Raw genomic sequence first — 13,105 nt, forward strand, 5'->3', positions numbered from 1 at the left:
TGTGCAGCATCAGGGACAGACTGTGGAAACCATTTTTTTCAAGTCATGAGACTGTTGGAAATCAGCACCTGAAGCCTGCCTTCTGATTATATCTAGCCTCAACTTGAGCCTGCTACAGGTCCACCCACCAGCCTACAGTTCCATATGGAACTAAAGAATGGTATTTCTTGAAGAGCATCAGCAATTTGGCCAAGGCCTAATACAGCTCTGAATGGCCAGGTAAGTCAGTCTCATTACAAAACCTCTTAGATTCAGGGTCACTTTACAACAGAATGCGGTGCAGGAAAGGTGCGTTACCTGTGCATTTCCCACGCTGCCTTTGCAATTTGCTGCAGGTGCCAATACATTGTTAATGGCACCCCAAATGCAGATTGCAAATGCAGTGCTTTTGAGGGCACCAGATCGCAGGGTGCCACAGTACCATGCAATTTGGTTACTGCAAGTTTTTCAAAAGTAGTGCATGAACTGCTTTTTGTGCGTTCTGGTGTGATTTGCAGCCCTATCAAATGGGCTTGCAAATCACACTGCAGGAGAATGAACAAGAATGAGGACCGCATTTCTGTGTGATTCTGGTGTGAATTGGCCCTCACTCTTGTATACACCTTTTTTCTTGAAATACCACCTGTTCCTCATCTGGGGGTCTCTGTTACGCAGAGCCTTCCAAGTCACTTTTTTCCACATTTGTTCTTATATTATGTCTCATGCATGTGGATTTATGAAAATAAGCAGCATTTTTCTGCCGGAACTTGGCAGAAAAGTGCCTCTAATGTTACTTTATGTATGCATGTTTACAAGTAAATGCATTCTACTGGACATAATACTCATTTATTATGGCTATTGGAATACATAACACGAATACATGCTCGTTTATGCACGTTTACATAGTATGCATGATTTTTCTGCTCAAAAGCTTCTCTCAGAATGCGCCTTTGTTGTTTTCTTTTTCTTTTTCTGCATGTAAAAGCTCTTCTTCAAATATGCCTGTAAATGTAAATGTATGGCCACATAGGCTAACATAGATGTGTTTTTACAGACATAATAGAAAAAACCCTGAATGCCTGTAAGCTCCATGTGCATGAGGCCTAAAAAGTAGCAGACTGTTAAACAAATAGTAACATTAAAGAGGATCTTCACCCTGTAAAGAAAAATGTAAAAGTCAGCAGCTACAAATGCTGTACCTGTCCCAGTATCCAGCAATGTCCTCACCAAATCTGGCTCTTTGCCCTGTCTTCGGGTCCGGGTCGCTGGTATCTTAACTGAAAGCAACTGGCTGTGACTCCTTGTGGCTTCACAGCCGGCTTCCCACTGTGCATGCATGAGCTGCGCTGCACCCCAAGAACAGTTCCGCAGTTTCCTTGGACCTCTGATATGTCCCAAGAGGCTGCAGGAGAAGGAGGGGGCCGAACTTCCGCTCCGGTCACCTAGGCGAATGGAGAAGAAGTGGGAGCGGGTATCTGTCAAAATCGGGTATCTTCTCCCCTTCCCCTCCCAAAAAAACATTTCAAATATGGAAGAGGAAGGGGGTAGGAGGAGGAAAAGCAGAATTTCCTCTTTTGGGTGAATTTCTGCTTCAATGTTTCATTGTCTGATTTACTTGTGCATTATGTGTAATGTATAATTTCTTCTTGTATATTGACTGTAAAATGTACGGTCAGGTCCATAAATATTGGGACATCGACACAATTCTAACATTTGTGGCTCTATACACCACCACAATGGATTTGAAATGAAACAAACAAGATGTGCTTTAACTGCAGACTGTCAGCTTTAATTTGAGGGTATTTACATCCAAATCAGGTGAACGGTGTAGGAATTACAACAGTTTGCATATGTGCCTCCACTTTTTAAGGGACCAAAAGTAATGGGACAATTGGCTTCTCAGCTGTTCCATGGCCAGGTGTGTGTTATTCCCTCATCCCAATTACAATGAGCAGATAAAAGGTCCAGAGTTCATTTCAAGTGTGCTATTTGCGATTGGAATCTGTTGCTGTCAACTCTCAAGATGAGATCCAAAGAGCTGTCACTCTCAGTGAAGCAAGCCATCATTAGGCTGAAAAAACAAAACAAACCCATCAGAGAGATAGCAAAAACATTAGGCGTGGCCAAAACAACTGTTTGGAACATTCTTAAAAAGAAGGAACACATCGGTGAGCTCAGAAACACCAAAAGACCCGGAAGACCACGGAAAACAACTGTGGTGGATGACCGAAGAATTCTTTCCCTGGTGAAGAAAACACCCTTCACAACAGTTGGCCAGATCAAGAACACTCTCCAGGAGGTAGGTGTATGTGTGTCAAAGTCAACAATCAAGAGAAGACTTCACCAGAGTGAATACAGAGGGTTCACCACAAGATGTAAACCATTGGTGAGCCTCAAAAACAGGAAGGCCAGATTAGAGTTTGCCAAACGACATCTAAAAAAGCCTTCACAGTTCTGGAACAACATCCTATGGACAGATGAGACCAAGATCAACTTGTAGCAGAGTGATGGGAAGAGAAGAGTATGGAGAAGGAAAGGAACTGCTCATGATCCTAAGCATACCACCTCATCAGTGAAGTATGGTGGTGGTAGTGTCATGGCGTGGGCATGTATGGCTGCCAATGGAACTGGTTCTCTTGTATTTATTGATGATGTGACTGCTGACAAAAGCAGCCGGATGAATTCTGAAGTGTTTCGGGCAATATTATCTGCTCATATTCAGCCAAATGCTTCAGAACTCATTGGACGCCGCTTCACAGTGCAGATGGACAATGACCCAAAGCATACTGCAAAAGCAACCAAAGAGTTTTTTAAGGGAAAGAAGTGGAATGTTATGCAATGGCCAAGTCAATCACCTGACCTGAATCCGATTGAGCATGCATTTCACTTGCTGAAGACAAAACTGAAGGGAAAATGCCATCACCAGGGATGAAACCCAGCGTCTGGTGATGTCTATGCGTTCCAGACTTCAGGCTGTAATTGACTGCAAAAGATTTGCAACCAAGTATTAAAAAGTGAAAGTTTGATTTATGATGATTATTCTGTCCCATTACTTTTGGTCCCTTAACAAGTGGGAGGCACATATGCAAACTGTTGTAATTCCTACACCATTCACCTAGTTTGGATGTAAATACCCTCAAATTAAATCTGACAGTCTGCAGTTAAAGCACATCTTGTTTGTTTCATTTCAAATCCATTGTGGTGGTGTATAGAGCCAAAAATGTATGAATTGTGTCGATGTCCCAATATTTATGGACCTGACTGTATGCAAACTATTGTAATTCCTACACCGTTCACCTGATTTGGATGTAAATACCCTCAAATTAAAGCTGACAGTCTGCAGTTAAAGCACATCTTGCTTGTTTCATTTCAAATCCATTGTGGTGGTGTATAGAGCCAAAAATGTTAGAAATGTGTAACTTCTATAAAAGGACTACAGGAAAGTGTTTGCTGCAGCTGACAGATTATTTAACTTTTGGTGCTGTATTCTTCCAGTTCTGCAACTATGTAATAAGGCGAAGTTCACACTTTGGCTATCTCTGAAAAGCATTCCTACTAACACCTCCTAACCAAGCATTTGACTCGTGGTTGTAGTGCAGTCCTGCTGAATTGAATAGGAGGATTTGACAAGAGGTGCCACTTGTCAACTTGACAGGCCACATTAGATTTATCCAGATAGTTTTATTTAGCGTACAGTCTCTTCTGGCTTTATAGTGGGTTTAAAGTGGGTGGTAAAACTGCAGCTCAACCACCCTTTTTTATTGTCCCCTGGCTGTCCATGTGAAAGACACAGAAATCTGTTGTATACACAAGTGATGCTGTCATGTACTGTATGTTCAATATAGAATTCTGTCTATGCTACAGCTTGAATTTCAAGTGTTCCTGTAAAGTGGACGCAGGTCTCTACACTGCACTGGCAGTAAATACATTGCTGTCCATTTGGAGTTGTAGTAAGCTGGCAGTTATTCATAGGATTGTAGGTGTTACAGAAAGCTTTAACCAGTTCAGCGCTAGCAACTATACACCCTAAGGTGATTTAGGTCAGCGCAAAATTGTAGCAGCAGGAATCTTGTGATTCCTGCTGTGGCTCTGAGGGTCTAGGTGTGATCGCCAGCCCTATTCCCATTAATGACAAGTCAGCGGTGGTCGCATTTATTCGCGGTTCTCTGCACAGCCAGTGATTACCTGCGGTGATTGCTGCTGGATGCGCTTTGTATGCATCCAGCAGCGATCACTACAGGTAATCTCTAGCTAGCAGACAGCTACGAATACGAGCAACCTGTCATTATAGTAAACAGGGCCAGTGGCCACAGCAAGAATCAGAATTTGCACTGGCCTTTATTGTGGTGTGAATGTATCTTTAGACCAGAGCATTGTTTACACTCTGCTATGTGCATTGCTTTGGATATCAAAGTAATGCATACATAATTTTTTGGGAATAGAAACATTTTCTTTTGGTGATAACTGTCTTGAAAAAATTATTTTATTCTCTATGTAAACTATAGAAAAAAAATATAAAAATACAGTAGTTTACTGTGTAGATAATATACATTTTATTCTGTATATCTTGCTCCTTTTCTAATGCATCACAAAAATGAAAACCAACAAACTTAAATATTAGCTAAGGAGAGAATTTAAAGGCATGGTACACTTTCCTACCTGCGTTTTTCAAATACATAGGATGTGTAGTGATCATATAGTTTCATGGTGCTGCACTGTACACAAAACCTGTAGTAAAGTAAATCTCCCATTCCTGTGTCAGAGGTTTCTGCTTGTATTCAAGCAAGAGGCATTCCACATGGCATTGCACAGGTTAATTCCTGACCTCTGTTTATAGTGTGAGAACTAACATTTCCTGTGAAGAAACTATATATCCCACAATCCCTGAGTCTCTTTGTGTAGTGCTCTGCAGGCAAGAGCACAAGAATAATTGAAACAGACACAGCAGAGCAATTAATAGAGTTATCACCCACATTTGTGATGTAAGACGGAGGAATTTTGTTGCGTGACTGCAAAGCTCTGGTTCATCTCTGCAATATGTAGGACTGACAGTCGAGTTCATTAGTGCTGCATTCAAAAACACAGGTGTAACCTGCCCTCCTGAAACTTTCTAAGTAGTAAATCACAGATTTATCTGTTACCTGCTCACCTGTGTTTGTTCCCCAAAAAGCGTTGGATTTATTTTGATTTGAATCAACGTTATCATTAAATAACCATGTACTCTTGGATGTTTGTTTGGCACGCTCACTGGCTTGTATGTATGAGTCAGAAATATGATTGCCATGAGCCTGTCAAGGTGAAAAACTGTAGGTAAGCATGCCTCTGAAGAGGGGAAGAGTTATTGAATGAAACAGATGGTCCAATATGCATTTGGGGTGCTGGCCTGCTCTCCTGCAAGTGTCATGTTTGAAAGGGCCTTCCAACACTTTTTTTTTCGTCACCAGACAGCATAGATGTGGCCCTTCTGTTCAGGAGAACTACCAAACAACTGTGGATGCCACTGATTAGATTAGAAAGTAATTTTGTAATCATTTTACAAGGAAAAACCAAACCTGTTCACTGTTGCTCTTACTGCTGCTGACATTGCTGCTTCCTGGCACCTTTCTCTTTAAACCCCCTACATGCAAAGGACACCACTCTGTGTCTTCTTTCTCAACATTTGGTCTTATTTCTTATTTCATAGAGAACACCTGCCTTGTGTCTCTGCCTTTGGGCCTGTCCTTGCAGATTCTGTACTGTCCTGCTGTTGGTTAATTTTTGAAAGTCTACACTCTACATTGGTGTTTTTTTGTAGGAAAGCACCTGCCTTTTGACCTGTTATACCTGCTGATGAACTGCACTGCCCCAGTACAGTTTGTTTGCTGACTCTTTAGTTTTTTGTTTTGTGTTTTTCTTTTTTGTTTTGTTTTTTTCTTTGTAGGAAAACACCTTTGCCTTTTGTCTCTGTATTTAGACCTGCTCTCACTGTTTCAAAATTGTTCTGACACTGCACAATTTTTTTAAAACAAAAATCCTAAAGCTCACACTCTAAATTTTGTGAGGAAACATCTGTCTGTGCTTTGCGTCTCAACATTGTGGCCTGTACTAACTGATACAAAAGTGTCCTGCCCCTGGGCAGTCTCTACCAAACCATTCCTGTTGTCTATAGCTCCTATATTTATGGGAAAAAATTGAGGTTATGGGAATGGTGGGGAGTAAGGGTAATGATGTGGGGTGTTTTTATGTTCTCTATTATATATTTTATATTGTTATATTTTTGTTACCTTATGAAATTATGTGTTGGAGTGCTGCAAAAAAGTGAACTCTATGCAATTATATTGTTGTCCCACCCTATTGCAGCTGCTACTTGCTGCAGTCAAAGTAAGCCTAGTTCAGCATAATGAAAGCACGAGTCACTGTTACACCTACCCGAAAAATAAACTTTTTTTTAACTGTTATGATAAAATAATAGTGGATTGGGGTACTGCTGCTGTCCATGAGTCAAGTTAATTGTAAAAGGAAAAAATATAATTTTCACAGCCAAATGCATGGCCAAAAAACATTGTTGCTGAGGCTGTTCCTATAAATTGCACTGTTCTGTAACATTATGTAAAAACACCTGTCATTGAAATGATTTGTGTATTTGCAGTATTTTAAACCTTTTTATGGCACTGGCATAGGTCCTGCAAAGTGAAACAAAAAACGAGAAGCGCACCAACCTTGCGCATTAACTCAGTAACCAAAAATGTATTGATAAAGGAATGGTACTCACAAACAGTGAATGAAAACAGGCATGTAAGTCCTCTGGGGGACTTCAGAGACAGGGAGCCAGCGAGAATCCCATCATGGGGGTAGACACCCAGTAAAGCTGATGCGTTTCGAAGGCTGTGCCTTCTTCTTCAGAGCTCTATTTTTTTAACAGAAACAAAGAAATTTTTTTTTTTTAAAGTTTCATTTTTTGTTTTGTTTTATTTAGCAACAAAAAAAAAACTCAGTGGTGATTAAATACCACCAAAAGAAAGCTCTATCTGTGTGGATAAAAGGATAAAAATGTCATATGGGTACAGTGTTGCATGACCGCGCAATTATCATTCAAAGTGCTACAGCACTGAAAGCTGAAAATTGGCCTGAGCAGGAAGGGGGTAAAAGTGCCCAGTATTGAAGTGGTTAACTAAAGCACGAGTCATGAATGCATTTTGTCCTAAATTTTAATAAGTATAAGTGGAGTAATAATGAGTGATGTATATTCCAGCTATTCCCTTCACAAATACTTTTTATTCTATATGCAAGTTATATACAGTAAGTACATCCTGTGTGCAAAATCAACCCACATGCTCAGTTCTACTTTTTTTAATTTTCAAACTTATAAAACATTTTCGGGGGCTCCAGGCAGCACGAATGTCCCCTGCCCTTGCCTATGCTATCTTTATATTTAACTACACAAGACAGATAGGGTCCTATGCTTTAACTCTGCCTTTGGCCCTGTTTGGTGTTAATCCAGCTCTAAGATGAACTATAAATTTATGTAAACATAAGAGCACAGGAACATTTTTTACTTTTTGCTTATATGCAGTCAATTGCAGTACAATGAACTAGACTGACTACAAAACCAACACTATATATAGACATCACCTAAGAGAGAACATAATGATCATTGTCGTTCAATGAAGTTAAGCTTAATACTATTGTAAGTACAGTTGAATGTGAGTTAAATATTTGCCTTCATATGCTTTGCGGCATCTGTGTAAAGAGAGGAAGTCTGAGGACTGAATTATATAATAGGAGTGAGGTTATGTAATTTAGTGATGGTATGCTGGGTGATATAATAGCTTCTGGTATGGTGGCAAGTGGTGTGGCCAAATGTAACAATTTCAGCATATTTTATATAGTATTGGATTTAAATCCCAGCTCCTGCTAAAACTGGGATTATCAATTAGGCCACGTCTGTTACTGTTCTTTATAAAGGATGCAGCTGCTTTCACAACAGTCTCCCATTACTCTTTCAAACGTTGGGGAGGCCAGAGAATGTTGCTCTCCAGAGAAACATTGTGTGGCAGTAGCTTTGATACAGATAGGTCCATATATATTTGGACACAGGCACAAATTTTGTTTATTTCAGGTATTTACCAAAACATATTCAAGCTATAGTTATATAACGGATATTGACTGAAAGTGCACACTCTCAGGTTTAATTTGAGGGTATGTACATCCAAATTGGAGGAAGGGTTTAGGAATTACAGCTCTTAAGAGTAGCCACCCCCACTTTTTCAAGGGACCAAAAGTAATTGGACAATTGAATCAAAATCTGTTTTATGGCCAGGTGTGGGCTACTCCATTATTTCTTCATTAATTAGGAAGATATAAGGTATGGAGTTGATTCTAAGTGTGGTATTTGTATTTGGAATCTATATATGAACCTGGCACGGATAAAAATGCACGCCCACAATGACTAGCTAATCGAAACGTGCACCGTGACTTGGGGTAAAGAGGGAATGAGGGGGACTTTGAACATATAAGACTGACGGTAATACACTTTCACAGCCCACACTACCTCTGGTCACCACTAGAGGGAGACTCCACTCCAATCCAGCTGACTGACCACACACATGCAGATGCGAATCTTACATACAATATGGTGCACTCTATGGGTTGGGGAGCAGTCTAGCAATTAGCACACCCTTCAAGTATTCCTCCAGCTATCCTACAAGCTAGAACCCCGGTGTTAATCACTCTTCTACTGTCCACACACCCCCACAAGACATACAACAAACGGTAGCTTGCCACCGCCCAACAGTTTGTCCACAGACTGGTCTGCTGGGCCACCATACACACAGATCTGCTACTTTACAATCTGCATGCAATCTGCCAACACACAGCGCAATTGCATACAGATTGGCAATGAACTTAGACCAAGCACATAGACACTGCAATTCAACAATCTCTTCGGAGATATGAGCCCGAGCTTAAGTACACAGAAGACACTTATTAATTTTACGATTTCATATCCCGAAAGTGAGCAGTGCATAAAATATGTACAAAAGAGAAAAGTTACAGAAAATACAAGAGACAAAGACACAATTAGCTATTCGCTATGAAATAAAAAGGGAATAAAACCAGGAAAAAAACTTTTACCAAGATTTATCCTGCAGCTGGGGCAAGTCAAAGAAAGTCTGCGATTCACCAGTCATATGAAACCGGCTCCGTATGAATCACCCCGTCCATATCTCAGGGTCCTCAATTTATTGAAATATGGATGTTGGCTGGACATTAGCCCTTGGATAATCAACCCTGGGGGGGGGGGGGGGTTCCTGTACCAGCCCTCAGGGTGTTCTGAAATGCCAGATGTCGAATGGGCCAGAAACGGTTTGGATCACTGGGTCAGGGATAGGATTTCTGACACCAGCGCGTCAGTCCGATCGTGACAGTACTAATCATTGTTCAGCTGTCGCAATCAGGTGCCATATAACCATTTTACGTGTTTCTCTGGGATTCTACAGAGGTTACAAATACAGTCTTACATGTAGATGGAGCCTAAAATGTGTCCAATCAGAAGGAAGTATTTTCATCTCTCTGCAACTAATATTTTAGCTTTTATGAGAGATGAAATAGATTCCTCTGATCTGTTGGTACAATTCAAAGCTGGCAGACCTTTCGGAGCTTTCTCCTGCTGACTCTTATAGCTGAAATGACTAGGATTCTTCTTTTAGTTTCAAGAAGGTGGCAAACTCAGGCTACATAGGTGAGAACGTTTTATTGGCATCTAGGTGACAACTGTAGCCTAGAAGCTGCTCTGTCCTTTCAGATGCTATTTGGTGAACATATTTCTCTGGCTGAATACTGAATACTTATCTGTAATAACACGGAACTAAACTAGATCTACAATTACATATTTTTACAGATCACATCTCATCTCAACTACTGATAAAATTATTCTACTCTTACATGTATGTTACAGGATCTAACTGTATATACTATTGGAATTTGGCAATCTCGGTACAAGGTCATATTTTCAGACATAACATAATTTTAGGCAGTTCTGGAAAATATATATATATTCCTAAGATGTTCCAGTTCTCTCTCTTGAAAAAAATCGGCAAAAGTGGGAATTCTTGTTTTATACCTCTGTCTATACTGAAAGTCTGGGAATGGAAACCCACGTATTGTACTGAAGCTACAAAATTGAAAAATATGGCCGAAACTCAGGCTAAAATGAGAAATCCCCACATAGAGCTTTCTTTTGGTGTTAATTGATTGCCTGTGTGTTTTTAAATTTTTTGTGCTATAAACAGAAAAAGACCACCAATTTTGAGAAAAAAACAAAATTTTTTACTTTTTGCTATTAAACAAAGTAAAAAAAAAATCACATTTCATCATAAATTTTGGCCAAAATGTATTTTGCCACATGTCTTGGTGAAAACAAAATCCCAATAAATGTAAATTAATTGGTTTACTTGAAAGTTATAGCGTTTACAAATGGCGGTATATATACTGAAATTTAGAAAAAGTTTTTTTACTAGTAATGGCGGCAATCAGCGCCTTATAGCGAGACTGTGGCGGGCATTTTGACACTGGGGGGAACTGACTTGGTGTCACTTACTTCCCCAGTGACACCAATACAGTGATCAGCACTAACACTGTACTAATGGCACTGGGCATTAACTATGTGCTGTGTGTGTTTTACTATGGGGGCTGAGTGTGTGTTTCACTGTAAGCACACTGAGCAGTGTGCAGGAGCTGACAGGGAAGAGATCTGTCTCTCCCCTGTCAGAAATCCTCGGAGATTGCTGGGTGCCAGTGGGGAATCACCGGCCAGGACCTGGTGATTGACAGCTGAGGCCACAAATGGCGGCGCAGGTAGGGTGTGCCCTCCCTATCCAGAACTGCAAAATCACGTATGTATATATGTATGTGTATATATATATATGTGATTTTGCGCACTTATGCCGCCGTGTAGCAGTATTTCTGCTATAGGGCAGCACGGAAGCGGTTAAAGGAACACTTTGAAAACACATCAGATCTCATTAGGGAAAAATCTCATACTGGATATCTATACTGATATGGACTGGTTAATGTGTTAGGAACATAAGGATGCCCCATCGTTTGATGCAATTTTCATTACAACCACTCAAAATGGTACTCAGTAGTTTGTATGGCCTCACGTGCTTGTATGCATGCCTGACAATGTGAGGGCATGCTCCTAAGATACGACGGATGGTGTCCTGGGATATTTCCTCCCAGATCTGGACCAGGGCATCACTGAGCTCCTGCACAGTCTGAGGTGCAACCTGGCAGCGTCGGAATGACTGAAACATATCCCATAGGTGTTCTATTGGATTTAGGTCAGGAGAGCATGGGGGCCATTCAATGGTATCAATTCCTTCTTCCTCCAGGAACTGGAACATTGTCTCCTCCCACCGGCACTGGGGAATTTTCTACCACTGGCTGCAGTCCAGCCCACCTAAAGTCTTAGGGAAAGTTTGGAGATCCCTGCCCTAGGGCATCTTTTCAGAAGTGAAAGAGAGAAGGCGCCTATAAGTGTAGAATTAAAAACTCAATTAAATGCACACAAATGTAGGCAACTTACAAGACATTAGATAGGAAATGACACGTCAAAGGGAGATAATCGCCAAAATGACAGTCCTGTCACAGCCGCTCGTAACATCTGATACAATGTCAGTGTTCCAGGTTTGGCCAGCAAGCTGGAAGAGACCCGGAAGTGAGGGCTGGAGCGTGCATGAAGCGCGATGTAGGCGTGATGATGTCACCGGGCGTCATGAAGGATCTTCTAACATCGTGAATTGCTAAGCAACATAATTAAATAATTACAAATAATAATGAAAAAATAATTAAACCACAAAGTATTGCCTTATTAATATACTGAACCAAAAAAACTATTTTATTATACGTATGGCAACTAAGAGACATAAGAAATCTAAAGCACTAATAAAATCATTAATAGGAGTACCAACTTTTTTACTATACATCGTGGTACCAAAAATCTTATATACATTATGTGATATAAATAATGATGTAAATAAAAATATATAAATGGAACCTCCCTTTTAGTAGAGAATGGGCTTGGTTATGATTAAAAATGAAGGAGGATTCAAGATGATTGCACCCAAGGTGTAGATAGAACTATGTAAATTAATACACTCTGAACTTTACTGTATAAAAATATCCACATTAGGGTATAAGAAAGAAAAAAATATATACATATAAAGACAACAATTTTGTATATGTCCAAAAAAAGGTGTGTTAAGTCTGGAGGTGGGGTGGTGCATTATGGGACTTTTGGGAGCTAATTTGGGAGTGCAGGTGAAATCCTGAAAAACGCAGAAAATTCAATGGATGATCTTCGCTACATCTTTTTCCACATATCACTAATTGCTTTGCTAAAGGTTCAGCCACCCAGTGTAGATACTGTTAATCATATTATCAGGGTAAGATCTATGAAAGAAACCCATTATCTACTTTTGGCATTTGTTATCACAAGACAAGGACAGATCTCTGAAAAGATACAACTAGAGATGGATATTTTCTCCTTGACTGAAGAAAGGATGTGTGAAAGATGTCTGCTGCTGAAGTCTAAAATTAGACACCGAGCTTATGGTAGATGAGACAAAATGTTTACCTGCTCATAGTGTAAAATATATTTTTATGTAGGGACTTCCGGGCACACAGTTGGTTAAAAAAAAGGTTAGATTGCCTGATTTGTCAATCAAGTTTTGCAGTGTTACAATTCCTTTTGAGGCCCAGAATTTATTGTAAATTTCCCTTGGGGGAAAGCAGTGGAACAAATCAGAGGTAAAGGTAGAAAATTCTTCTTCAAATTTTTAAAGGATCAGTCTACAGTATCTAATACTGTTATTTTAGTTTATGGCTTATGCTAGAGATTAAAATCCGCTCACAATTTCTGTGCTTCAGTGCTTCAGTTCTCGAATGTGAAAATCTCCAATGACCATTATTAGGGGACCCACTGTTCTTGCTGGATATTAAATCTTTTATTATTATTATAATACAAAATTTATATAGCGCCAACAGTTTACGCAGCACTTTACAACAAAAGGGTAGACCGTACAATTACAATACAAATGAATACTGGAGGATTCAGAGGTTTATGTTATGAAGAATGCCCTGGGGGGCC

Source organism: Staurois parvus, unplaced genomic scaffold, assembly GCF_062004578.1.
Source record: "Staurois parvus isolate SC_StPar_1 unplaced genomic scaffold, SC_StPar_1.0 ptg000151l, whole genome shotgun sequence".
In the NCBI taxonomy this organism is placed as follows: Eukaryota; Metazoa; Chordata; class Amphibia; order Anura; family Ranidae; genus Staurois; species Staurois parvus.